Source organism: Vipera ursinii, assembly GCF_947247035.1.
Source record: "Vipera ursinii genome assembly, chromosome: 2".
NCBI classification, from domain to species: domain Eukaryota; kingdom Metazoa; phylum Chordata; class Lepidosauria; order Squamata; family Viperidae; genus Vipera; species Vipera ursinii.
This window is the reverse complement of record NC_139513.1, coordinates 58,611,943-58,636,631: the sequence shown is the minus strand read 5'-3', so window position 1 is coordinate 58,636,631 and position 24,689 is coordinate 58,611,943. Positions and strand designations below refer to the sequence as shown.

Genomic DNA, 24,689 nt, shown 5'->3' with positions numbered 1-24,689 from the left:
AAGACTGAACAATATTAGACTCATAGTCTGTAGGAATTGATATTACACATGACCTAAGGAAAATGTAGCTTCTTTCACAAAAAGCAGGTGTCTCAGACGGCAAAGGCTCTGAATTACTTCCCTATCCTTCTAAAATACAGTCATAGCAACTGTCCTGTTTAATAACCTTTCAGAGTTGTGACAATGCTAAAAAACAACCACTCTTCATGTTTATGATCGTCACAGTTTCTCAGTGCCATGTGATCACCATTTGTCAATTTTATAAACAACTTCTAAGAAACAGTCAATGGAAAAGCCAACAGTAAAATCACAAGTTTTAGTCATGTGATATCTTACTTAATGATCTCTGATAACTTGCTCCTTGAGTGAATAGGAAGTAATATTGTAAGTCTGTCATGGTCATCTGATATTATGCTTATGACTACCGTACTTTTCTGGTCCCAATTGTTGTTGTTAAGCAAGGACTACCTATTTTGCTAAGTTGAACAACCGTGAGAGCAAGTGGGCTTATTTTGAAATATTTCGTATTCTTATAATTAAAATAATTAAATTCTAATTAAAATATTGTAAGACAAATTACATGTTCTTTTAAAGTTAATTTTAAAGATATAATTTTGTAATAGTAGCTTTGCTACTAGGACTCATTATCATTTAGCTTAACTCTAAAACAAATGATGTCCTTTTATTAGTTAGAAATCTCTTCTGGGTAATATTTCGATCTCAGCATATACTATACTTGCAAATGGTTAAAAGCAAGCTTTGCAAGTTCCCAGGTTCTAAACATTTTTCTAGCCTATGGAATTGGCTTTCTTTTCTTAAGAACAAACACTTGTAGAGAGAGAAGTGAAAAAAGAACAGAGATTAATTACCCTTTGCTAGTTAGTGCAGGGCAACTGAATTTCTTTTCTGCATTTCCTATAAGAAATGGTAGCTTGGATTACAAAAGTAGAAAGTTTAAAATATTCCTCCTTACCTGGGATCTGTTAATTATTTTAGTTTAATAACTTTTCATGTGCATAGTAGCATATGCATCCTTTCAAATATGTGAAAATATATCAGTAGCTGAAATGTCCACCATTGTGACACAGTACATAGGAAAAGTCAATTCTTTCTGTCCTTGACAAGAGGATGAGTGGTACCATTAGTGACATAAAACCAAACTAGAAGTGCAAGTAAATGGCCTGCTGTATCCAGACAGGGAAGTTTTAGGAGAACATTATTCGAAGAGATAAGCAAGTGTAGAGCCTAATAAACATTTCTGTCATGCAGAGTTTCTGGGTTGAGAGAATAGAATGTCAGTCATGCGGCCCCTGATTCTGCTGAAGCTAAACATTCTGTTTCATTTATTGTTAAGTTATCTTCTGTCTCTGAAATATTTTTGAATAGCTGCATTTCACTTGCAGGCAGAGTGAAACAGTGACAGGGATATCTATGATAGGCAGATCTTTCCTTTGAGGGCTTTTTTGATATAGCTTTCATTTTCCTTTCCCATTGTTTTTGAGTTCTATGCTCTGCAGATTAATGGACATAGTTAGGACAAAATGTATGTGTGCAAAACATAACTCGAACAGCTTCCTTGCGTGCTTTTTTATCATATTTATAAACCACCAACTTGTAGTGACTCTAGATGGCATACAATTCAAAAAATATTCCATAAAGAAAATACAAAAAAGTGACTAAGCACTTACGTATTAATAAAATTGTACTTGAGAATATATAATTCATAATCATGCACAAGAGCTATGTCTTCAAGGCCTATCTAGGGAGGGCAGAGTAAGGCAACTCAGGCCTCTGGGAGGATATTTTGCAACCCCTTCTCTCTTTTTGACCTTTCTATTTGGAATGCCCTTATTGTTTATGTTACCCCCTCTTCTTTCTTTGAGATCTCTTCTCAATATTCAATTGTTATAAAGTCATTGGCATTACCACCAATTTTCACACTTAGAACAGTTCCATCTGCAGCTATTCATCCTGTGATGCTATTGGGGCCGATTCAGAAGAAAAAGTTTCCAGCAAAATTGTCTTATGTTGGTGGACCAAACCATCTAAGTTGCCAGGTGGGAGAGATTGACATTGTATAAGTATCATTGGCATAGAGGTGGGTAACTCTGGCCCCTTTACTGACTTGTGGACTTAATAATAATCAGAATAGAGCTGGAAGGGACCTTGGAGATCTTCTAGTCCAGCCCAGTCCAGGAGGTCCTATACCATTTCAGACAAGAGACTGTCCAATCACTTCTTAAAAGCCTCCAGGGATGAAGCACCCACAACATCTGAAGGCAAAAGCTGTGCCACTGCTTAATTATCCTCACTGTTAGACTCCTAGATTTCTCTCTCTCTCTCTCTCTCTCTCTCTCTCTCTCTCTCTCTCTCTCTCTCTCTCTCTCTCTCTCTCTCTCTCTCACATGATGATCCTACTGTCAATTTTTTTGGCTGGTAATATTTAATAAAATAATAGAATAAAGTAAAAGAATGCTTAAGATCTTCCAAAGTATACTAGAATCCTACAAGAAAAGCAGGGAATGAGGAAAAGGAGAAAAGGGGTTGATGTTCCAGTTGCATTGCCGGAGAGAACATCACCTACTAGCATAGATTGGAGACTCTGGGCTGAGGGGAAAAAAACAGTTGGATAAACCTAGAGCAGCTTGTGAAAATATGGAAATACTAGGAGGATGAACATTGTGCATGCAGAGATTCTGAACTGGACAGTGGAACTTTATGGGTTTGTGGCTTTGTTAGTCAGCAAGACAGCTGGGAGAAAACTCAGAGGTTCCACTTGTTGTGTAGCCGGTTCTTTGCAGGCAGTAAGCGAGGTGGAAGGTTGCAAACAGGAACATGCTTTATTGGAGTCAAGCAAAACAGAACTGAAACAGTGGCTGCTGCGCAGCTACTTAGATGGTTGGCCACTAGGCAGCGGCCAATAGGTTTAAAGGAACCCATTCCCGCCCCAAATCTACCAATGATCTTCTTGGAGACAGCAAGTCTGGCTTAGTCAGTGACCGTTACACAGACACACCATTGAGCAACCTTTAAGCAGCATTTAAACAGACACGTGAATCAGTACAAGTAAAAATTCCAATACATTACACCACTATCTGTAATTGTAATGAGGGGAAGAAGAAGCCACAATAAAATTCAAAATGAAGGAAAGAGTCTACAGATAGGGGAAAATAAGTAGGTTAAGAGTTGATTTCTTATATTAAATTTTCTTGTATTATTCACTAATGTATAGAAATACACACAGGTTTTGTAAATAATATTTTGAATTGTGTATTAAAATGGGGGGCAACCCCCAATCTGTAGACTGGAACCCATCTGTGGTATGCCAGAAACTGGTCCCCATCTGTGGGAAGCAGGCAGCAAGCAAAACCACGTCCCCCTCCTGTCCACGGAAAAATCTTCCTCCATGGAACTGGTCCTTGGTGCCCAAAAGGTTGGGGCCTCTGTGTTAGATCACACTATTTTATTAGCATAAGTATTATATGTCCAGAATAAAATCTCTAATTTGTTTAAACCCTGTCTTTGTGTATGACTCACCCTCTGACAATCTAAATTAGAACAAAAGCTTAGCAACATGGATTGAATTTACTGTGGCAAATAATCTTACTTGGTGATTTATACCGGTATATCTTTACTGTGGTTCATGATATTTGTGTTTAGCTTGGAGATTAATAACAATGTTTAATTTTTTAAAACAATATAATAAATTTAGTTATTCATAATTAATGACATACTGGAAAACTATTATCTCTATGAGATAATAAATTCAAATGGATCAGAGTGGGACAACTGCCACAAGATAAATAAAGATGACTAGTGTGCACCTAGCTACCATAAATAAGTTTAAGTCTCCAAGACCAGACTGGCCACATCTGAGAAGAATTGTGTTACCCTGAAGGTCCTTGCTATCATCTTTGAAAAATCGTAGAGCATAGTTATATTCCCAGATGATGAGAAGGATCAATTCTTTTCAGAAAGGGAGGGGAAAAAAGAAAACCCAGGTATATCTAGACCAGTTATTTTAATGGAGGAAAAGCCCTAGTTTTGCTTGGTATTAATGTTGCTGATATGAAGTAATTGGTTTGTGACCTTTTAGAAAAGAAGGACTACTTTGCAGTGGCGTAGCGTGGGTTGTCAGCACCCGGGGCAAGGCAAGTAATTTGCGCCCCCTAACCCGTGGATTTTAGCACTCGAGTCTCTTCCACTAGCTCAGGAATTCTGGGAGTTGAAGTCCATGAGTCATAAAAGAGCCAAGGTTGCCTACCCTTGAGTTAGGTTCAAGGCAAAAAAGGGTCTCTGGAGAAGAGGGAAAATGCTAGTTTAAAACTGAAACAAGGCAACTTTAAGGTGCCTCAGCTGTGATTTAGGATGAGACAAAGAGAGGACATGGCGTTGAAAATGGTTAATGGGGCATGTTTGTTCCACTCTTAGTGGACGTCAGGATAAACCCCACGAGAGAATGACCTTACAACAGATGTGAATAGGCTTGGACTACGTTTGTAGATTGAGTGCATACATCACATGGAGCGATGATGGGCTTCATCAAGATTTATGATCCCACAATTGGCTAGTTTTCTCCATCTTGTCCTAAACCCTGGATACCAACCACGGTTTATGGCTTAGCATGTGGTGTGGGGTGACCCAACATGTTAGGCAACAAACAATGACTTCCAACTTACAATGCCTCAGCTTCCCAAGGTTATTCCAAATTGTCCATATTACAGATTGTTGCCTCCTGCAGATCCACAGTCCAGGCTACCCCCTTCCTCCCCCTTTCCCCTCCCAACCCGGGCTCGCTCGATGTCCTGGATTTCAAGTCCCAGTCATCACCAATTCATCCAGGGTCAATCAAGGATGAGGGATGCTGTAGTCGAACATACTGGGAAGTCTCTGCTTACCTGGGAATGAATCTCACGGAACTTGCTTCGGCTACTTCTCAGCACGGAGGGGATTGGACTATAAAGTGACCTTATTAAATTCAACACGGATTCGAGAGTGGGTCTTGTCAATTTCTCGGACCTACCTCCCAAAGGGAAAACTCTGAAGTCCCGTTGACTAGTCAATTTCAGGCAGATTCCTCTTCCCAACTAGGACTAGGACAAGCGCCGTTCTCTTCCTTCCTTTTCTGGCAGAGATTTCAGGAACTTGGCGCTACCTGGACTTCCATCCCTCTCCAGTCACCTTCCTCCTCTCCTCAATACCTTCCGGACAAGGTACATTGCCCCCCTCCCCCTCCTTACCCCTCAATAGAAACCCAGTGAAACCAATTGCCCAAAGATAGCGGCTGTCTCAAAAGTGAACTTCCACGGCCGAGGGGAAGCTCCTCCGAATTCTCAACCTGGGAGCTCCCGTTTGTCTTGGTTAAGAGGAAGTTCAAGATCAGGGGCAGCCGCCGAGTGATTTTGAGAACCGCCTATCCGTTCCTCTTGCTTAAATGGAGGGTGATGGATTGGTTATTTAGATTTAACACCGACGCCTTCATTCAGGCCCCCACTCCCCGGCTAGCTGAATGGGGGGGGGGTCGGGCTTGGGCAAGAGCCTGGCGGTGCTTTTCGTGCCTTTTGGCTGTGCACCTCGCCCGCATTTCGAAGGGAAACCATAAAACGAGACAGGAGAGAAAGCACCACAGGAGAGAAACCTTCCAAGGGGAGAAGAGAGGCCTGGGGGTGGGGGTGGGGGGAGGGGTCTTGGGCATGACCCTTCCCTCATTAAGGCCCCATAAATTGGGGGTCCCAGCCTCCTGCAGGGGACTGGCCTTTGGCTGCCGACTCAGAGCAAAAGAGTGCGCGCAATGGACTCTGAACCCGTGGTCGGTTCTAGGTTTTTGCTGACAGAGCAAGAACGCTCTGCAGGTCAAGCCAGAGCAGATCCAATAGATTCACAAAGAATGCGAGGACCGGACCTTTTGGAATGCAGATTGATTTTGTTTCTGGGGCCCCTGGATCGATGGACTGTAGCCCCGTGAAGACGGGCGCGACCCGGCGAGTTCACGACTTCAGCAACCGGGTCTTCTGAATCTAAGAGAGATGGGGGGATCTCATCTTTACCTTTACCTCCGGGAAAGGAGACGGGGGCGGGAGCTGGGTCGGGGGGGGCGGGCTTGCAGGTTGAGAGCCAAGCGGAGGAGAGCCGCGGCGGGAGAAAGAGAGGGAGGCGAGACGCCGCCAAGCCTCCCCACCCCGACCCGAGAAAGGATGCGATCCGCAGCCACGAGAGGACGGGATCCCGCTCTGGCTGGGTGCAGCAAATGCGGTTGCTTTCTATGCTCCGCCCACTCGCTCGCTCCTCCGACCCTCGGTGAAGCAGAATCGTCCCCCTCCGGCGAGCTTAATGGGCGCCCCCCAGATGTTGCGCCCGGTGCGGCCGGCCCCCCCTGCACCCCCCACGCTACGCCACTGCTACTTTGCAAAACTCACTATGGATTTATCAAGAACAAATAATGCAAACCAATCTGATTTATTGTTTCTGTCCTATGTTCCTATGATCTCCTGAAATCAGACCCTTTTGCTTGACTTCTGGATATGTTTATGGTGTTTATCCTATCTGCCTCTCAAGTCTTCAAACTCTGAACTTTTAAAGTTGGGAAGATTCTGGAAAAGATAATCAAGCAATGAATCATTGAATACCTAGAGCCAAACAAAGTGTCAAGCCCTGCGGGCTTGCCCCTAACTGTGAAGGGGGAGGGGCATGGGTGCATCTGGAGCGACGGTGGAGGCTGACAATGACAGCTAGAGGCCAAGCCAGGCTGACTGCTGAGGGCAGGGGCTGGTTGTTGTGAGCTGGGCACTCACAATCATCATTCTGGATGCTGGATGCGGGCCCAGGCAGGATCCATATATTTAGAGCGCTGGGAGGCGGTTGCTCCCAGTGTTGACTTTGCAATTGCTTTGAGCTCGCAAGCCAGAGTCTACCCGAATATACCTGATTTCCTTTGATCTCAATGTCCTGTTTTCTGTTGGACCTAGGTCTGTGGTTGGGACCTCTGACACAAAGTCATTACCAAAAGCCAACATGGGTTTGTCCAAAACAGATCATGCCAGACAAATCTTATTGCATTCTTTGACAAGGTGATAAAACTAGTGCACCAGAGGAATGCTGTGGATATCATTTACTTGGACTTCAGTAAGGCATTTGATAAAGTAGACCACAACCTACTAGTAAGATAGAAAAATGTGGTTTTGACAGCATCACCACCAGATGGAACTGGCTGACCAACCACACTCAATGTGTAGTCCTCAGTGGAACTCCATCTACATGGAGGGAAGTATGCAGTGGGGTACCCAAGGCTCTGTTTTAGGCCCAGTACTATTCAACATTTTCATCAGTGAGGGGATAGATGGGCAACCCATCAAATTTGCAGATGACACTAAGCTGGCAGAAATAGCCAACACTCCAGAAGATAGGCTAAAGATACAGAAGGATCTTGACAGACTTGAACATGGTGAAAAAAGTAAAGTTCTATATTTAGGCAAGTAAAACCAAATGCACAGGTACAGTATAGGTGGTACCTCACTCAATAGTAGTGACTGTGAGCAGGAAGAAATTTCCTGACAAAACAGTTAATCAGTGTAATAATTTGCCTCCAGAAGTTGTGAATGCTTCAACGCTGTTAGTTTTTAAGAAGAGACTGGACAACTGTTTGCCTGAAATGGTATAGGGTTTCCTGCTTAAGTAGTGGGTTGGACTAGAAGACCTCAAAGGCCCCTTCTAACTCTGTTATCCTATCCTATCCTATCCTATCCTATCCTATCCTATCCTATCCTATCCTATCCTATCCTATCCTATCCTATCCTATCCTATCGTATCCTATCCTAAATTATCATCTATTACTATCATCTCAGCTACCGGTGAAAATTTTTTAACGTTAATAAAACCTCTTACTTTCCATTTGCATCAATTTTAAGGTTAAGTGTTCTTGCATTATTCATATTTTGGAATAATTAATCCAGTTAATTACATATAAATTGAGCTATATTGAACAGGGATATACTCTTTTTTTCTTATTTCCCCTTTTCTTACATTTGTTGACGAAATTAGACTTCTATATTGTCCCACAGTAATTTTGAAAAACAAAATAGGAATTTACTGTATCCCCATGGAAGAATGTTTTGGAAAGAGACACAATTTTATATAGCATGAGGTATACAATTGTTGATAATTTATTTCAGGTATGCATACTTTTGTGCCCTCTGGATATTTGGGAGGTTAACTCCTTTGCCATTGTCCAGTCTCTTTCTCACTGGCCATATTAGTTGATCTTGATAGTAGCTGAAGCTGAAAGAATTTGGAAAGCAGCAGTTTGCTTATCTCTGATGTATCCTTTTCTATTTTACACTCGGTAAGTTCAGAATCCTGAAGCTAAAACTCAAATACTTTGGCCACCTAATGAGAAGGAAGGACTCACTGGAGAAGAGCCTAATGCTGGGAAAGATTGAGGGCAATAGAAGAAGGGGACGACAGAGAATGAGGTGGCTGGACGGAGTCACTGAAGCAGTAGGCGTGAGCTTAAATGGACTCCAGAAGATAGTAGAGGACAGGAAGGCCTGGAGGAACGTTCTCCATGGGGTCGTGATGGGTCGGACACGACTTCGCAACTAACAACAACAACAAAGTTCAGAATTCTGCACATGCTAGTTGAAAACTGAATTATATTTCCTTTGCATTATATTCTTTATTGTAAGACCAATTTAGATCTTCTTGTACTAATACATTATGAGTCATTTTGTCTTATGGAATCTGGAGATGACAATATCTCTTACAGTAGATTGCAGACACAATCCTATGTTTCTAAAAGTCCTGGGTAAAAGAAAAGGGGACATTGAACAGCTGAGGATGAGTGCCTTGGTAGTGTTGTAAATGATTTCCTATATACAATCATGCACTGAACAACCTTTGAAACTGTGCTGAGTTGACTTTCTATTATGGAAAGACTGTGCTTTGTTGCTGTTTTTTATGTCTCTGTCTGGCTATTGAATGATCTGAATTGTGTAGTAACTGCTGATTCACTCCTTATCTTTTCCATACTTCTTCCTTAATTGATTTTAATGAAGGGAGATGCTGACAAACTCAGTGATTATAGCTCTTTAGCAGCTTTATGAGACCATCACAGAGAACAACATTGTTATCTTCAGTCCTTAATTAGAAAATATATCCACAAAACTACCTGTTCAAAGAAGATCACCATTCCAGCAAGAGCCCTTTATGCTAACAAAATAGAATCAGTGATCTAAAAAACATTTTATAGAATAGAATAGAATAGAATAGAATAGAATAGAATAGAATAGAATAGAATAGAGCTGGAAGGGACCTTGAAGGTCTTCTAGTCCAGCCCACTGCTCAAGCAAGAGAACCTATGCTATTTCATACAATTGACTGTCTAATCTCTTCTTAAAAACTCAGGTGATGAAGCGCCCACAATTTCTGGAAGCAAGCTGTTCCACTGGTTAGTTGTCCTCACTGTTAGGAAGTTTCTCCTTAATTCCAGGTTGCTTCTCTTTTTGGTCAGTTTCCAACCATTGTTTCCTGTCCTGCACTCTGGTGTTTTGGAGAATAATTTTACCTCCCCTCTTCTTTGTGGCAGCCCCTCAAATATTGGAATGCTGCTATCATGTCACCCTTGTTTCTTCTTTTCTTTAGACTAGCCAAAGCCAAGTCCTGCAGCTGTTCTTCCTATGTTTTAGTCTCCAGGATCATTTTATTTGCTCTTCTCTGAACTTTTTCTAAAGTCTCAACATCTTTTTTGCAGTATGGTGACCAAAATTGCAATATTCCAGGTGTGGTTTTACTAGGGTTTTATAAAACAGTACTAATGCTTTGTGTGATCTTGATTCTATGTGTCTGTTTATACAACCCAGGATTGTATTAGCTTTTTTTGGGCTGCTGGCTCATATTCAAGTGATCATTCACTAGGACTCCAAGGTCCCTCTCACAGTTACTTTTTTTGAGCCAGGTCTCACCTAATCTGTACTTATACCTTTAATTTTTCCTGCCTAAATGTAAAACTTTTCTTTTCTCCACATTACAATTCATTTTGTTGGATAGGGCCCATTGTTCAAGTTTGTCAAGATCTTTTTGGATCCTGAGCTTGTCTTCTGGGGTGTTTGCTATTCCTTCCAGTTTAGTGTCATCTGCAAATTTGATGACTATTCCGTCAAATTTGATGACTATTCCGTCATCTAAATCATTTATGAGGATACTGAAGAGTACTTGGCTTAAGATGAAGCCTAGTGGCTCTACACTGCTTACTTCTCTTCATGTGGATGTAGTACCATTGAGGACTACTTGTTGAGTATGGTTTGTCAACCATCTACAAACATCATCTGGTGATGATGTTGTCTATCCCACCTTTTTCTAGCTTACTAAGTGACAGGTTGTGGTTTGCTTTGTCAAAATCTAAGTATACTATGTCCACAGCATTTCGCTGGTCTACTAATTTAGTCACTTTATCCAAAAGTGAAATAAGATTGGTTTGGCACAATCTGTTTTTAACAAACTCGTGATGGTTGTTAGTTGTAACTTTGTTTGCTTCTAGTTGTTCACAGATCTGCTTTTTGGTTATCTTTTCTAGGATATTCCCAGGTATTGATGTTAAACTGATTGGTCTGTAGTTTCCTGGGTCCATTTTTTCCCTTTCTTGAAGATGGGAACCACATCAGCCCTTGTCCAATCCTCAGGTACTTCTCTGGTGTTCCAGGATTTATGAAAGATGTGGTGTAATGGTTCTGGCATAACATCTGCCAGCTCCTCCAGAACTCTGGGATGTAATCTGTCAGGTCCTGGTGATTTATATTTGTCAAGGTCAGATAGGTGTTCTCTTACCATTTTCTTGCTTATTTTAATTTTTGTTTCTAGTTTGTCTTTGCAGTAGCTTTTTTGGTATTTTAACACTTCATACAAGGGAGCAATACCAGATATATCGTTTGAGGGACTTTCTGGGTTAATGATTTCTGATAGAGGGATAAGTGGAAACCATGGCAAGAAAAGTCTCAGCCTCAGCTTCAGTTTTGGACCTACATGTAACAGGAAGACCTCATGAGGATGATCCCTTCCCTCATCATTATTTATTTGAATCATTGACATGTGTGCACATAGGGTTGCTTTTGCAGACCACTCAAAAACTCAACTGATCCAGAATGCAGTGGCGTCTTGTTGGCTGGTACATCGTACAGATGTATTTTATCTGTATTGCAGGTCCCACTTTGGCTACCAATAGATTTCTAGATGTAGTTCAAAGTGCTAGTTTAGTTTATAAATTTTTTATGGATTAATAGAATACAGCAGTGGTGGCAAACCTTTGGGACACGTGCGCTCTCTGTGGGTGCGTGCACTATTGCCCCAGCCCCGCCTCCCCCCACAGGGCCCACTTCTCACCAGCAACCCCCGGAGGAGAGTCACCCAGGGCATGGCCCGCATGGAGCAGTGCAGCCAAGGACATGGCAGCCGGGCAGCGGGGACAAGACTCCGCCCTCATGCCCCATCCACGCAGATTATGCTGTTGGGCACGGATGGAGGGCGTAGCCACCATGGTGCTGCTGGGCTGTCTAGGTAATCTGCTCTGGTGGGCCGTGGAGGCTGTGGGTGGCCTTGCAAGCAGGGTGGCGGTGGGGCAGAGGTGGGACGGTTTTGGGGCACTCAGTATTCACCATCACTGGAATACAGATATAACTGTGGAATCAATCCAATGTATCTATTTAGGGAAAGCTACCTATATTGTTTGATTCTTATTTTATTAACCTCTGGGAGACTTTGGTGCCTATAGCAATATATAAATTTAATTGGGGAACATACAATAAATATTTGCCATAGAGGTGTGCCTACTTATAACTCCTGGAATGCTTTGCTTTTATTGAAAATATGCATTTGATCTTTATATTTTGCATATTTATTGTGAGAAACCTTGCAAGCAGAACTGTCATATGCTTTATAAATCTGTCCTGATTTGTTAAATTGTCTTCTTTGTGGGGAAAACTGTGCTATTTGCTAAAATATATCAATATGGCTTATTTAATCAATTATAAAAATTGCAGTGAAAACTATGTAGAAATAAATAAGGGAAATATTTTTTATTTAGTTTGATAAAATAACTTTGGGACCTGAATACCGTCACACACAGAGAGATGCATCAGTTTGAGAAGCATAGTAAAACCAATTATCTTTGGAGGTCTTGAATGTTACTGAAAATTATCATATAAAATACCTCCAGTATAAATACAGAATTTGTGCATTTTATTAAAATGAACACTGTTTCATTCTGGCTATTATCTTTAACTGCCTTTCTTTGGAACTGGAAACTCAGACATTTTTAAAAAATGTCCCTTGTTTGGCATTTTAGATTTGCACTTTTCAGGAGAGCCATAGGATATATTGTCCAGTGGAAGAACTGATAATCTGAGATATTTCCCATTCACTATATTGGATAATCACAGCATAATATATTAGGTCTGTGCAAGGCTTCAGATCTGAAAGCAAAGTAGATGTCTTGAAGTGTGAACTCGGCAGAAGCTCATTGGACACCTGGAAGCTGTGCTTCTTCCAGGATTCTTACCATGTAATCTATAGATAATGTTTGGTTTAAGAAGTTGCAGATAAATGTTACATGCACTCTTCCAAGAATCTTTTTAACTGTTACTTATTTATTTATTTGTTTAATCAAATTATATAACTGCCTGTCTCAATAATGACTCTGGTTGGTAGACAATTATAAAGATAAAACAAATACATATACAAAAATTAAAATACTCAGCAGCCAGAAAACCCAACAATCATCCATATACTCATTAATAGTGTTGTTTGGATTGCTTTGTTAACTAATTAGAGCTGGCTTTGTTGTGAAAGTCTAATATACAAATATATCAAATAAATAATATTAGTATTAAACTGGTTTATTAATTAACTGTGTATAGTCAAGGCTATGGTCTTCCCAGTTGCAATGTATGGCTGTGAAAGTTGGACCATAAGAAAGGCTGAGCACCAAGGAATTGAAGCCTTTGAACTATGGTGCTGGAGAAGACTCCTGTGAGTCCCTTGGACTGCAAGGCGATCAAACTGGTCAGTCTTAGAGGACATCAACCATGACTGCTCTTTAGAAGGCCAGTGTCTCAGCCGTCCACACTGAAAGAACGACGACAACGTGGTACGGGTGACGACGAGGTTTTCTTTACTTCAGAAAAGCCTAGCAGATACAAAGTCAGCATTGGGAGCTAGCCGTCCCAACGCGTCTTTTATACATTGGGGGTGATTAGCCCCACCCCTCCCCATGCAAACCAGCATCCGGCTGAGTCTGCTCAAAACCCGCCCCCTTCCCAGCTCTCTGCACATCACCCCGCCCTTTGTGCCTGAGCTCCCACACAGACATACACAGGTGAGTGTATGCCCTTAACCCCCCTTTCATGCTCCCCCACCCCTCCTCTGTGCTCCCCTCCACCGTCCAGTGTGTCAGTGTTACAGCCCCCCTAACAGCTCCCCACAATGCCCCGCTGTCCGGACTTCGTTCTGAGCCGCCCGACGCCCCCTCTGAGCCATCCGACGCCCCCACCGAGGAACAGGCGGCTGGATAATCCCAGGACGAGCTGTGGCTGCCGGTCTGACTGCCTGTGGGTCCCTTCAGCAGCTCCGTCGACGCAGACATGCCAGAAAGCCCCGGAACAGCTGCCCGTCGGTGGCATGGCCGTGGGACTTGTGCAGCTGCCCGTGGTAGCTGGCGGCTGTTTGACTGCTGGATGTGTTGTTCCCGGGTGGCTCCAGCAGGAAGGTTCGGGCGGGTGGTTTGCGTGGCGTTTCCCCTGCTCCCCTCGTGATGTCGAGCCCACGGGGCTTGACAGCCAGATCCTGAAGTTGAAACTCAAATACTTTGGCCACCTAATGAGAAGGAAGGACTCACTGGAGAAGAGCCTAATGCTGGGAAAGGTTGAAGGCAAGAGAAGAAGGGGACGACAGAGAATGAGGTGGCTGGATGGAGTCACTGAAGCAGTAGGTGTGAGCCTAAATTGATTCCAGAAGATAGTACAGGACAGGAAGGCCTGGAGGAACGTTGTCCATGGGGTTGCGATGGGTCAGACATGACTTCACAAGTAACAACAACAACAACTTAAAATTATTAAATTGTTCAAGTATATGGCTCAGTGTTACATGTGACTTAAGCCTATTTGTCTTGATACACATATATTTGCTGTTCATGTATCATTGATGAGCTATCTGGCATAAAAAATTGGCAGCAAGCAATAAAAAAAATTAATTGGCCTTTTTGAAGTGTTTTTCCATAGTATATTTGGTGTGTTTGGACAATCAAATGTAGTTTTAGTTTTTTTTTTTAGTTTTTTTTATTAAATTTTTATACCGCCCTTCTCCCTAGGGACTCAGGGCGGTGAACAGGGCAGATAATAAAAGTACAAAACTACAAAAGTTAAAATAGAATTAAATTAATGCCCAAGATAAAACAGTAAAATATACAAATATTTAAAAACCCAAATTAACTCCCCATCAGGCCAGGCCAGCTTGTTCAAACAGGTGGGTCTTTAACCCGCGCCGGAAGGAGCGGAGATCCGGTGCCATCCGGAGCTCCACCGGCAGTTCATTCCATAAGGCCGGGGTGCCCACAGAGAAGGCCCTCCCCCTGGGGGCCACCAGCCGGCATTCTCTGACTGGAGGCACCCTGAGGAGGCCCTCTCTGTGGGAACGCACAGGGCGGAGGGGGGTTGACGCCGGCAGCAGGTGGTCCCCGAGGTATTCCGGACCCATGCCATGTAGGGACTTAAAAACCGTCACTAAGACCTTGAACCTCACCCGGAAGACAACTGGTAACCAATGTAGCTCGCGGAGCAAAGGTGTAACATGGGAGTACCGGGAAACTCCCAAGACAACTCTCGCGGCCGCATTCTGTACCAGTTGGAGCTTCCGAGTGGTCTTCAAGGGAAGCCCCATGAAGAGAGCATTACAGTAGTCAAGGCGAGAGGTCACGAGCGCATGAGTGACTGTACACAGGGCATCCCGGTCCAGATAGGGCCGCAACTGGCGCACCAGGCGAACCTGGGCGAGAGCCCCCCTAGTCACAGCTGCTACATGATCTTCCAAGGTAAGTCGTGAATCTAGGAGGACTCCCAAGTTGCGAGCCCTATCCACGGGGGGTAACAGCTCACCCCCCATAGAAAGAGATGGAACAATTTGAATGTCCCGGGATGCCGGAATGTACAGCCACTCAGTCTTGTCCGGGTTGAGTTGAAGACTGTTCCTCCCCATCCAGACCCGAACCGCCTCCAGGCAACGGGACATCACAGCGAGGGCATCACTGGGGTGGTTTGGGGTAGAAATAAAAAGTTGGGTATCATCAGCATATTGATGATACCCAACTCCAAAACCACGAATGATCTCACCCAGCGGTTTCATGTAGATGTTGAACAGGAGAGGCGAGAGAACCGACCCCTGAGGAACTCCACAAACGAGAGACCTAGGGGCCGATCTCTGCCCCCCTGCCAACACCGACTGCGAACGTCCCAGGAGATAGGAGGAGAACCACCGAAGAACTGTGCCTCCCACTCCCAATCCCCTGAGACGCCGCAGCAGGATACCATGGTCGATGGTATCGAAAGCCGCTGAGAGGTCTAATAGGACTAGGACAGAGGAACATCCCCTATCCCGAGCCCTCCAGAGATCATTCACCAGAGCGACCAATGCCGTCTCCGTGCTGTACCCGGGCCTGAAACCCGATTGGTACGGGTCCAGATAATCCGCTTCATCCAGGACCAGAGGGAGCTGGTGCGCCACCACACTCTCAACAACCTTCGCAAGAAAGCGAAGGTTGGAGACTGGACGAAAGTTGTTCAACACAGCTGGGTCCAAGGCAGGCTTCTTGAGGAGGGGTCTCACCACCGCCTCCTTCAAGACGGTGGGGAAATTACCCTCACTCAAAGAAGCAGATATCACCGCCTGGAACCAGTCTCGTGTCCTCTCCCTAGCTGCATAAACCAGCCAGGAAGGGCACGGGTCCAATAAACATGTGGTGGAGCTCAGCCTCCCCATAATCCTGTCCACTTCATCAGGGGTCACAGAATCAAACTCCTCCCAGATAACATTGACAAGACCGCCCGTGTCCTGATCGTCAGACTCTGCCCAGCTGGAGTCCAAACCGGTCCGAATCCGAGCGATTTTGTCCGACAGATGCTGACCAAACTCCTCGGCACGACCCTGTAAGGGATCCCCCCTCACCTCCTGATTAAGAAGTGAGCGAGTCACCCTAAACAGGGCGGCCGGGCGATTATCTGCGGACGCGATGAGGGTGGAGAAGTAATTACACCTCGCCACCCTCATCGCAGCGAGATAAGACCTAATATAGGTTCTTAACCGCAATCGGTCGGATTCGGATCGGCTGGACCTCCAGCAGCTCTCTAGGCCCCGTTTCCGACGCTTCATCTCCCGGAGCTCCGCGGAGAACCATGGAGCTCGTTGGGATCTGCGCCGGGTCAGGGGCCGCAAGGGTACAACTCGGTCCAGTGCCTCAGTGGCTGCCCTTTCCCAGGCTTCCACTAAGGCATCCGCCGAGTTGTGAGCAACGGAAGCAGGTGGGGATCCCAGCACTGCCTGGAACCCATCAGGGTCCATTAAGCGCCTGGGGCGGTACCATCTAATTGGTTCCGTATCCCCACGGCGGGTGGTGGTAAAACGGAAGACCAGCCGCAGGAGGTGATGATCCGTCCATGACAGGGGCATGATAAATGGAGAGCCCCCACCAAGATCATCCAGCCAACGTCCAGATAAAAAAACTAGGTCCAGGGTGTGGCCTCCCTCATGAGTTGGTTCAGAAATTACCTGCGTCAGGTCCATGGCCGTCATGGAAGCCATGAACTCCCGAGCCAACTCAGATGACCCTCCCAGGGATGGTAGATTGAAGTCACCCAAAACTAAAAGTTTGGGGAACTCAATCACCAAACCGGAGAGGACATCGAGTAGCTCAGGCAGGGCTGCCGCTGTGTGACTAGGCGAAACGTACACCAGCAGCAAGCCCAACTGCGCCCCCGAACCAAACCTCAAAAAGAGAGACTCACACCCGACTATCTGAGGGACGGTGGTCTCCCGCGGGCATAAGGTCTCCCTAATAACTACCGCCACTCCCCCGCCCCTACCATGAGCCCGGGGCCGGTGTAACGCTCGGAAACCTGGTGGGCAAAGATCAACCAAAGTTTTGTTTTGTTGGCAGGATGATGTCTCTGCTTTTTAGTGTGCTATCTAGATTTGCCATGGCTTTCCTCCCCAGGAGCAAGTGTCTTTTAATTTCTTGGCTATAGTCTCTGTCTGCAGTGATCTTGGAGCCCAGGAAAATACTACCTCCATTCCTTCCCCATCTATTTGCCAGCAATTGAGAGGGCCAGATGCCATGATCTTGGTTTTCTTAATTTTAAGTTATTTTAAGTTATTTTCTTAATTTGTTTTTTTATTGATGCATCTTGAAATTATGCTTGTTCTTAATTTAGAGATGATGAATATAAATTCAAACTCATGCTTGCCTCAGTTAACAATAAAAATAGGATTCAAGAGAAATATCTCTGAGAGAAATATAAGCAAGTGTGAAGCTATGAATATAGGTTTGATTACATATTTTATATATTAAATTAATAACTAGAACTGTTTAAAAAGTTTATGTGACTTACTATGGTCAAACCTTATGGGGGCATTGCCAATATTACTGCTTATATCAGTATGGAGAATTTGATTAGGTGGTTTAACTCCATTAGTTGCTTAACAGCAGAAATCTATACTGTCAGTGTTGCAAACATTGACATGTTTTTGCACTGACAAAATAAGAGACAGCCTGTTACTTTAATTGCTTCATTTGGGAGGGAGGAATCACCCGGAAGTTGTGAGAAGATTGCAAAAGCCTGCGTACAGAATGGGAAGTGAAACCTCATATGTAAAACTAATTGGATAATGTCATTTATGATGTGTAGATAAGGGCTGGGATTGTGTGTGTGTTATGAGGGGTTTCGGGGGAGGAAATTTCAGATTCTGACATCCCTCCATGATTGCCGATGTTTCATTTCATTACTAAGACTTTTTAGATAAATAATATGCCTGCAATTTGTTTGAATTGTCTCATTTGTTGGAACCATGACATCATTAAGAAATGTACCCTTATAAGTTCATGTATGTACACAGTATATTCCAAATATGTATGTACCTTTGTTGAACCTTTTTTCTTGTTGGGTTCACCAACAAGAATTCAACAATGATTCCCAGATGTTTGACTTGGCATAGTTTGACAAAGCTTGAACTTGGCTGAAAATCACACTGTGACATGGCTAGGTAAGAATCCTTATTTCAAATCGTATGCAATAAAACAGTTGATTTGTTCTCTTGTCAACATGAACATATAGCTCTTTCCTATGGCCTTTATAATTTAATTCTGGCACTGCTTTCTATTACTTGTCCCATCATTTAGTAGACTTTTGCCCTTTGATTCTCTAACTTAAAGCTGAGTGACCATCAGTTGTTCAACTAGCTGATTTCTTTGCCCTGAGAAACTCTGGCTCTTAATTCTTAATGAAGAAGGATCTATCTGGACAAGCAGATCCAGATGCGGGATGATGAACTCTTTTCATTTCTCTAGCTTTCATTTGTACACATATATATTTCTAATGGTCTGTGTCCTAATTTCAGGGAGTGGAATATTATTTGGTGATTGTTTGAATGGCTTTTATATTACATATTTTATATGAAATTACTACATCTGGTCACTCTCTAATTTGTTTCTTATTTTGTACATTCTTTAATTCCCTCCCCCCCAAATGGGTGGAAAAACAATTGAAATGGTATGTGGGAATGACCTTGGGATACAGGGCAAAGAGATGCAACTAAGAGAACTCAGAAAAAAAGGAAGTTGAGCCTGCAGCAGGAATGTGGTCAGGGCAAGAGGCTCAGACGGGACCCCACCTATTTTATTCATTGTGTATCATCTGACCTATCCACTGCGATAATCAAGTTCGCAGATGATACAACTGTGGTGGGTCTTATTACAGGTGGGGATGAGACAGCATATAGGGTGGAGGTACAAAAACTATCCATATGGTGTAGTAACAACAACTTGCACCTAAACATCAGCAAGACGAAAGATGGTGTTAGACTTCCGGAGAAAAAAAGAGGAACCTGCCCCACTTTACATGGGGGAGGACTGTGTAGAGAGAGTTCCCTCCTTTAAATTTCTGGGAGTCTACCTCTGTGAAGATCTGACCTGGAAAGTTAACACAACCCAGGTGGCTAGAAAGGCCCAACAGAGGCTTCACTTTCTTAGGATCTTGCGGAAGAACAGGGTAGAACAACAGCTAATGACCCTCTTTTACCGGTCTACCATAGAGAGTGTCCTCTCATATGGTATTGTGGTTTGGTATGCCGGTCTGACAGCCGCGGATAGGAAAGTATTACAGAGGGTAGTGAGCACAGCACAAGACATTGTGGGCTGTTCCCTGACACCACTGGATGACATCGCCAGGGCTCGTTGCCTTGGAAGAGTGAGGAAGATTCTCAGCGATGACTCACACCCTGGACGGTATCTCTTTACTCTCCTACCATCCAGTAGGAGATATAGGAATATAGCCAGCCGTACCAACAGGCTGAAGAACAGCTTTTATCCGTGGGCTGTTAGGCTTTTGAATGGGATGTAATCTTATGCAGAGTTGACTTGGGAGGCCGGTGTGTGGTGTAGTTGGTTCACATAGTGTGGTGGGATGGAGGGTTTGTTGTCACTGTGTGTTGGGGGGAGAGAGCACAGGGGGAGGCTCAGCTAATCTCAATGTACACATGTTGTACTTTGACAATAAAGGTTTATTATTATTATTAAAGGATATTGGGGAGAGAATGAATTTTCATATCTGCAAGATTCTATTAATGCAGCTTTACAGTAAAGTAAAATTTGCTCATGTGGTCATGTTTCTGGTCATAAGGCTGTCAACACTCTATCCATAGAAATTTCTCCTTTCTCCTTGCTCTTCTCCTCTTTTTCTTCAGAAATACATTTTGCATGGACAAGGATATAATGAGAAGATGAAGTTGTAGTGAAACATGTTTATGTACAATTTTCTAATGTATATTATTTTCTGATCTCATAATTTTTTAAACAAATGTTTGATGGCTTATACACTATTTCATTTTTTAAAAAAAACCTGCAAATCTTCACCCACAAATTTATAATCACACAAAACTAAAAATATGATCCAAGCACTCGAATAACATGAAAATTTTTGACAGTGAAGTAGTGTTTCTCTTTTCTATTGTGCTTATATGAAATCATTTGGCACAATGGAATCTGTAGAATCAATGTGTGAGCACTTGAGTATGTGGGGTTTTTTTCTGACATGATAAATGTTCTTGGATAGTACAGAATGCCTCACCAATGCTGATTCTCCTAACAAAAGGATGTGGTATTTGAATATTTTTTGTAGTGCGGTAATAGTTGGTTTTGGTTTTCTAGACAGCTGTACATATTTACACAGAGAATACAACAGAGTTTTGATATGGCCTTAAACTGTAGACATTTAATTTCTTGTGCCATTTCTAAGTAATTATTTTGTGGTAACTTTGAGTGTTTATTAATAATTCTAATACATACAATATATACTGCAAATATTATTTATTTTTGTAAATGTGCTCCCTACACACCAATCTCTAGAATCACATATATAATTGAAATGGACTGATTCATTTAGGTCCAATTCTTTCCCACTTCTGTGCCTCTCTCAACCTTTAAGTCTGCTCTATAAGGTTGTGGAACCACTCTGGTGGTGGTATGACTTGTGATGGAGATGATGACCTTGCCCCCAATCTGCAGTGTAGCACTTGTTGGCAGATATGCCAGGCCCAAAATAGAGATCCTGTCAGAATCCATTTATATCATATTCATAAATGTATATTTAAAACATTATTCCATGGATTCTGCCATCTCCCAAGGAGGAGGGAACAAATGTGTATTGAGCCTGTATTAGGCATTTCAAAGGAAAAGAGAAGCCTTTTGAACTGGGGGAACAAAAGGGGGGTTAGGGTAGGAGCATCTGGCTTGTGTCACGGAAGAGAGCAATAAACATAAAAGGTCCTAAGTTCCTTTTTCCCACGAGAGGGATGATACGAGGTAAATGATGGGGGACTGACCAAATGGGGTTAAGGGGGGGTTGAACCGGGAACTCTTTATAAGGGTTTAGTTTGTAGAACAATATTAAGTCCTGTCTTGTATTCCTACAACCAAGCATGTCATCGTAAAGATTCCTTTTGGACTAAGATTTGGCTCCAAGAGTTTTGTCTTCCTAAGACATGGTTTGGGGTGGGTCCTGACAGATCCACACCTTCAGCCTTCTCAGCCACCTTCTAATGTTCTACATGTGTTCTCTTTTATTATTTAGCATTTCACTTTCACTATCAACACTAGCACATGAACAGGCAGTTCAAGTTCTTCTGTTTATTCAGAGAGCATCAGAGATGATTTTGGAGGAAATATGCACAACATTAAATCTTCTACTTATATGTTAATTATTTAGCAGTTTTGATGCTAAATGTATTAATATAGAGTTACTATAAAGCAACCTAAACATGAAGCTCAGTTGACGGCTCATGACTAAATGGCCACCATGTGGAAGTAAAGACTTTTGAAAACAAACAAACAAACAAAATCAAAATTATATTGAATAATGTTGAGACTGAAATGTTGAGTTAGCTGAAAAACAAGTAAACAAAAAGTGAGAAGAATAGGTTAAGGCTGTTTTCCTAATCATTTCAAAATATGTCACATATGGAGGATGCTGGGTGTAGGAGAGCTAAGATAAAATGTCCTAATGGAAGTCATGGCTGATGAGTTTGTTGGACAAAACTTTCTTAGGAGAAGAACTCTACATGGAAATTGAAATTGTTATCATACTACTCACTTTTCTTGTATAAATATACCCAGTGATGGGTACAAACTGAGCTCATTTTTACATTCTGTTCACTGGTATAGTTCTTTCTTTCCATGTTACTAAATTTTAAGGGAGGATAATTGCTAATAAAATTGTTTATAAGAATGGAATATGTTCATTGCAAGAATAGCTTTCTCATTTCTTGACCTATCAGTTTAATAAGCACAGTAGTTCTTTAAGACAGTTGATTTAGATCTTGATTTTTAAAAGAGTCCTTAATCTCTCAGGTCCACAAAAAACTTTTAATGGAATCAATTCACCTTTCACCAATTTCAGTGTATTTAGCAGAGTCATCTCTCACCCATTGTTTTCTTTAAACATAGAACTTGGACTATATAAAAACCACAGCCTCCATTTTCAGAATGCTGATTGGATATAATCAAAACTACAAAAGCAATAGAGCAATGCTTATCATTTATTATTTAACATTTTTTCCTTTGATTTCAGTAATTGAATATTGATGTTTTGACTTCAAATTATGTTGACAATAACCTGTCCATTTTTATCTACTGTCATATTTAATCAAGGAGGAAGAAAACAGCTATTGATCTTAGATAATACTATCAAAGCATGACATTTACTTGATGATGAAAAAAAAGCAAAATGTGCAACTTGAGGGAGAAATAGCTCAGCCCCTGATGTGTTCCATTGGCAAAGAAAATGGGCAGGTGGAAGGAGAAATACTCTCATTAAAGTAATCTAACATAATGCAATTTTTCTCTCATATCAGAGCTTGTTAATTTGCTGTTGCAGAGAGGCTAAAAAGTCTACATTTTAAAGTAGGAACTGATTAAATATTCTCTTCTTGCTGCTTAGCACTTTGATTTGTTTTAAAAAATGAAACGTAAAGGAAAACTTTAAACAACAGAAGTGAGTTAAGCATCTTTTCTTTTAAAATAATGAATTTGAAAAAAAGGAACAATGAGGGAACTACTTCCAATAAAGGAAATCATATTTTTCACATGGGATCAGCCTGGCCAGTTGATCTCAGGTTGGTGTGTTTTGGATCCCTCCAATTAAATAATATAAACACTTGGTTCCTGGGAATCATCATTTCTCAGTCACAGTGTTTGCCCTCTGAAATGATCTCAACCTAGAAGTAAGAAGAATTTTTGACTGTGAGAAAAATTAACAATTAATAGCTTGCTTCCAGGAGTTGGGAATGCTCCATTGCTGGACGTTTTCAAAAATAGACTTGACAACCATTTGACTGGAATGATTTAAGTAAGAGGTTCACAACCCCTTGGCAGTGGCCCACTCCCGGACCTTGGCCCATTCAGAACCGGGCTGTGGAAGTGGGTGAGTGCACATGCATGTTCAGTTCAACTTACATGAGCAGTGGGTGAGCATGTGTGTGCATACAGCTCCATTTGTGTGCCCACTGATATTGCAAATAGAGCTGTACACTTGCCCACTGTTCACGTGTGACCAATCTCTGTCCCTCCCTCCCCCGTCTGCAAAGCCGGAAAAGTTTGAGATCGCTGGTATAAGATTTCCAGCCTTGAACCAGGGGTTGGACTTTTCCAGCTCTATGATTCCATGTCCTATGTTCTAAAGATTATTTCCCCAGTTTTCATTTGTCTTTTAAAAAATCTGAGCAGGCTACCACACTTCCAACACAAAGCATTATTTTTAGCCACTCAATATTCCAAATTGTAAGACTATGGGATCTGGGAACTTCCTAGTAAATAAAGTTAATACTATAGATTGCATTTGGATTTTGAATTTCCTTTTTTAATTAACCAATTTTAACAATCAAATAGAGGACTGCCAAGGGGAATTGTCTGCGGGCACATAGTTATCTACCTAAACTTTGGTAGTAATCATCTAGAAAATGCCAGAGATGGTACACATGAACATCATTAACATATAAAACCTGTGACTTTAATACACATTATCAACCTTTCCTTTCAAAGTAAAACCCTTGCTTTTCTATTTGTATAGGGCCAATAAATTCCTCTGAGATGTATTTCTCTGTTGATAAATATGATTTACAATTCTGAAAATGATAATTGTTTAGTAATAAAAATAAGCCATAATCATCTTCTGCTATTTAAATAATGGCATAATCCTCTTAGTAAAGCTGGACAAAATGACTCATTAAATATGACAGTCAACTGAAATGTGAATGAAACAATGGATGCTCCTGAACAGCAGCTGAGCATTGTATGCCAGATAGCTGAGCCCATCTGCACCCAAACCACACGGGTTTTTTGGCAATAGCATTGATTCTCTGCATCAGAGAGCTTCCACTTAAACAAAAAAACTAAATTCCTTTTTGCAACAGAAACCTTAGGCCACATTAGTTTCTTAGTTTATTTTTTTATTTTTTAACTGAGAGATTTGCTGGGAGACTTACTGCTAATTTTTCTCTTCACCATTTGATGCCAGTAACATGTTGACTATTGAAATCTTTTCAGTGGAATGGTTTCTGCCCCGCATAATCTGCTAACCCAACCATTTGATATATAATCTCCCTTTTGCTATTCAGAATATTCTCACTTGCCAGCCTAATTTGTTTGTGAGATTTATCTTCTTTACTAGCCATAAACCATAACTGACAACAAAATTGGAAATTCTACACTCTTTATTGCATGGACAATTATGATGAACAATAGGAATAGAGGTAGTCACTGACGCATGCAACTACAGTTCCTTTATAAGGAGCATTGCTAATGAAATCACTGTTCATCCTTTAACAATTGATCATATTTGTTAGGATGGCCAATTGCAGACCTCACTGAAGACTATTATACGGTTCTAATC

The 24,689-nt window shown here is 42.1% G+C and overlaps 1 protein-coding gene and 1 long non-coding RNA gene across 2 annotated transcripts in view; both read left to right on the top strand.

The window, feature by feature from the left end:
* The window catches only part of LOC310634507, a 158,423-nt gene extending 135,841 nt beyond the window's left edge, over nucleotides 1–22,582 (top strand). The window contains exon 3 of the long non-coding RNA XR_014491244.1: nucleotides 22,451–22,582. This is a non-coding gene — a long non-coding RNA (uncharacterized lncRNA). The remainder of the gene's footprint in view (nucleotides 1–22,450) is intronic.
* CACNA2D3 (calcium voltage-gated channel auxiliary subunit alpha2delta 3) overlaps nucleotides 1–24,689 on the top strand; it is a gene marked incomplete at its 5' end in the record, with an annotated part of 613,685 nt that overhangs the window by 141,157 nt on the left and 447,839 nt on the right. The window lies entirely within an intron of this gene.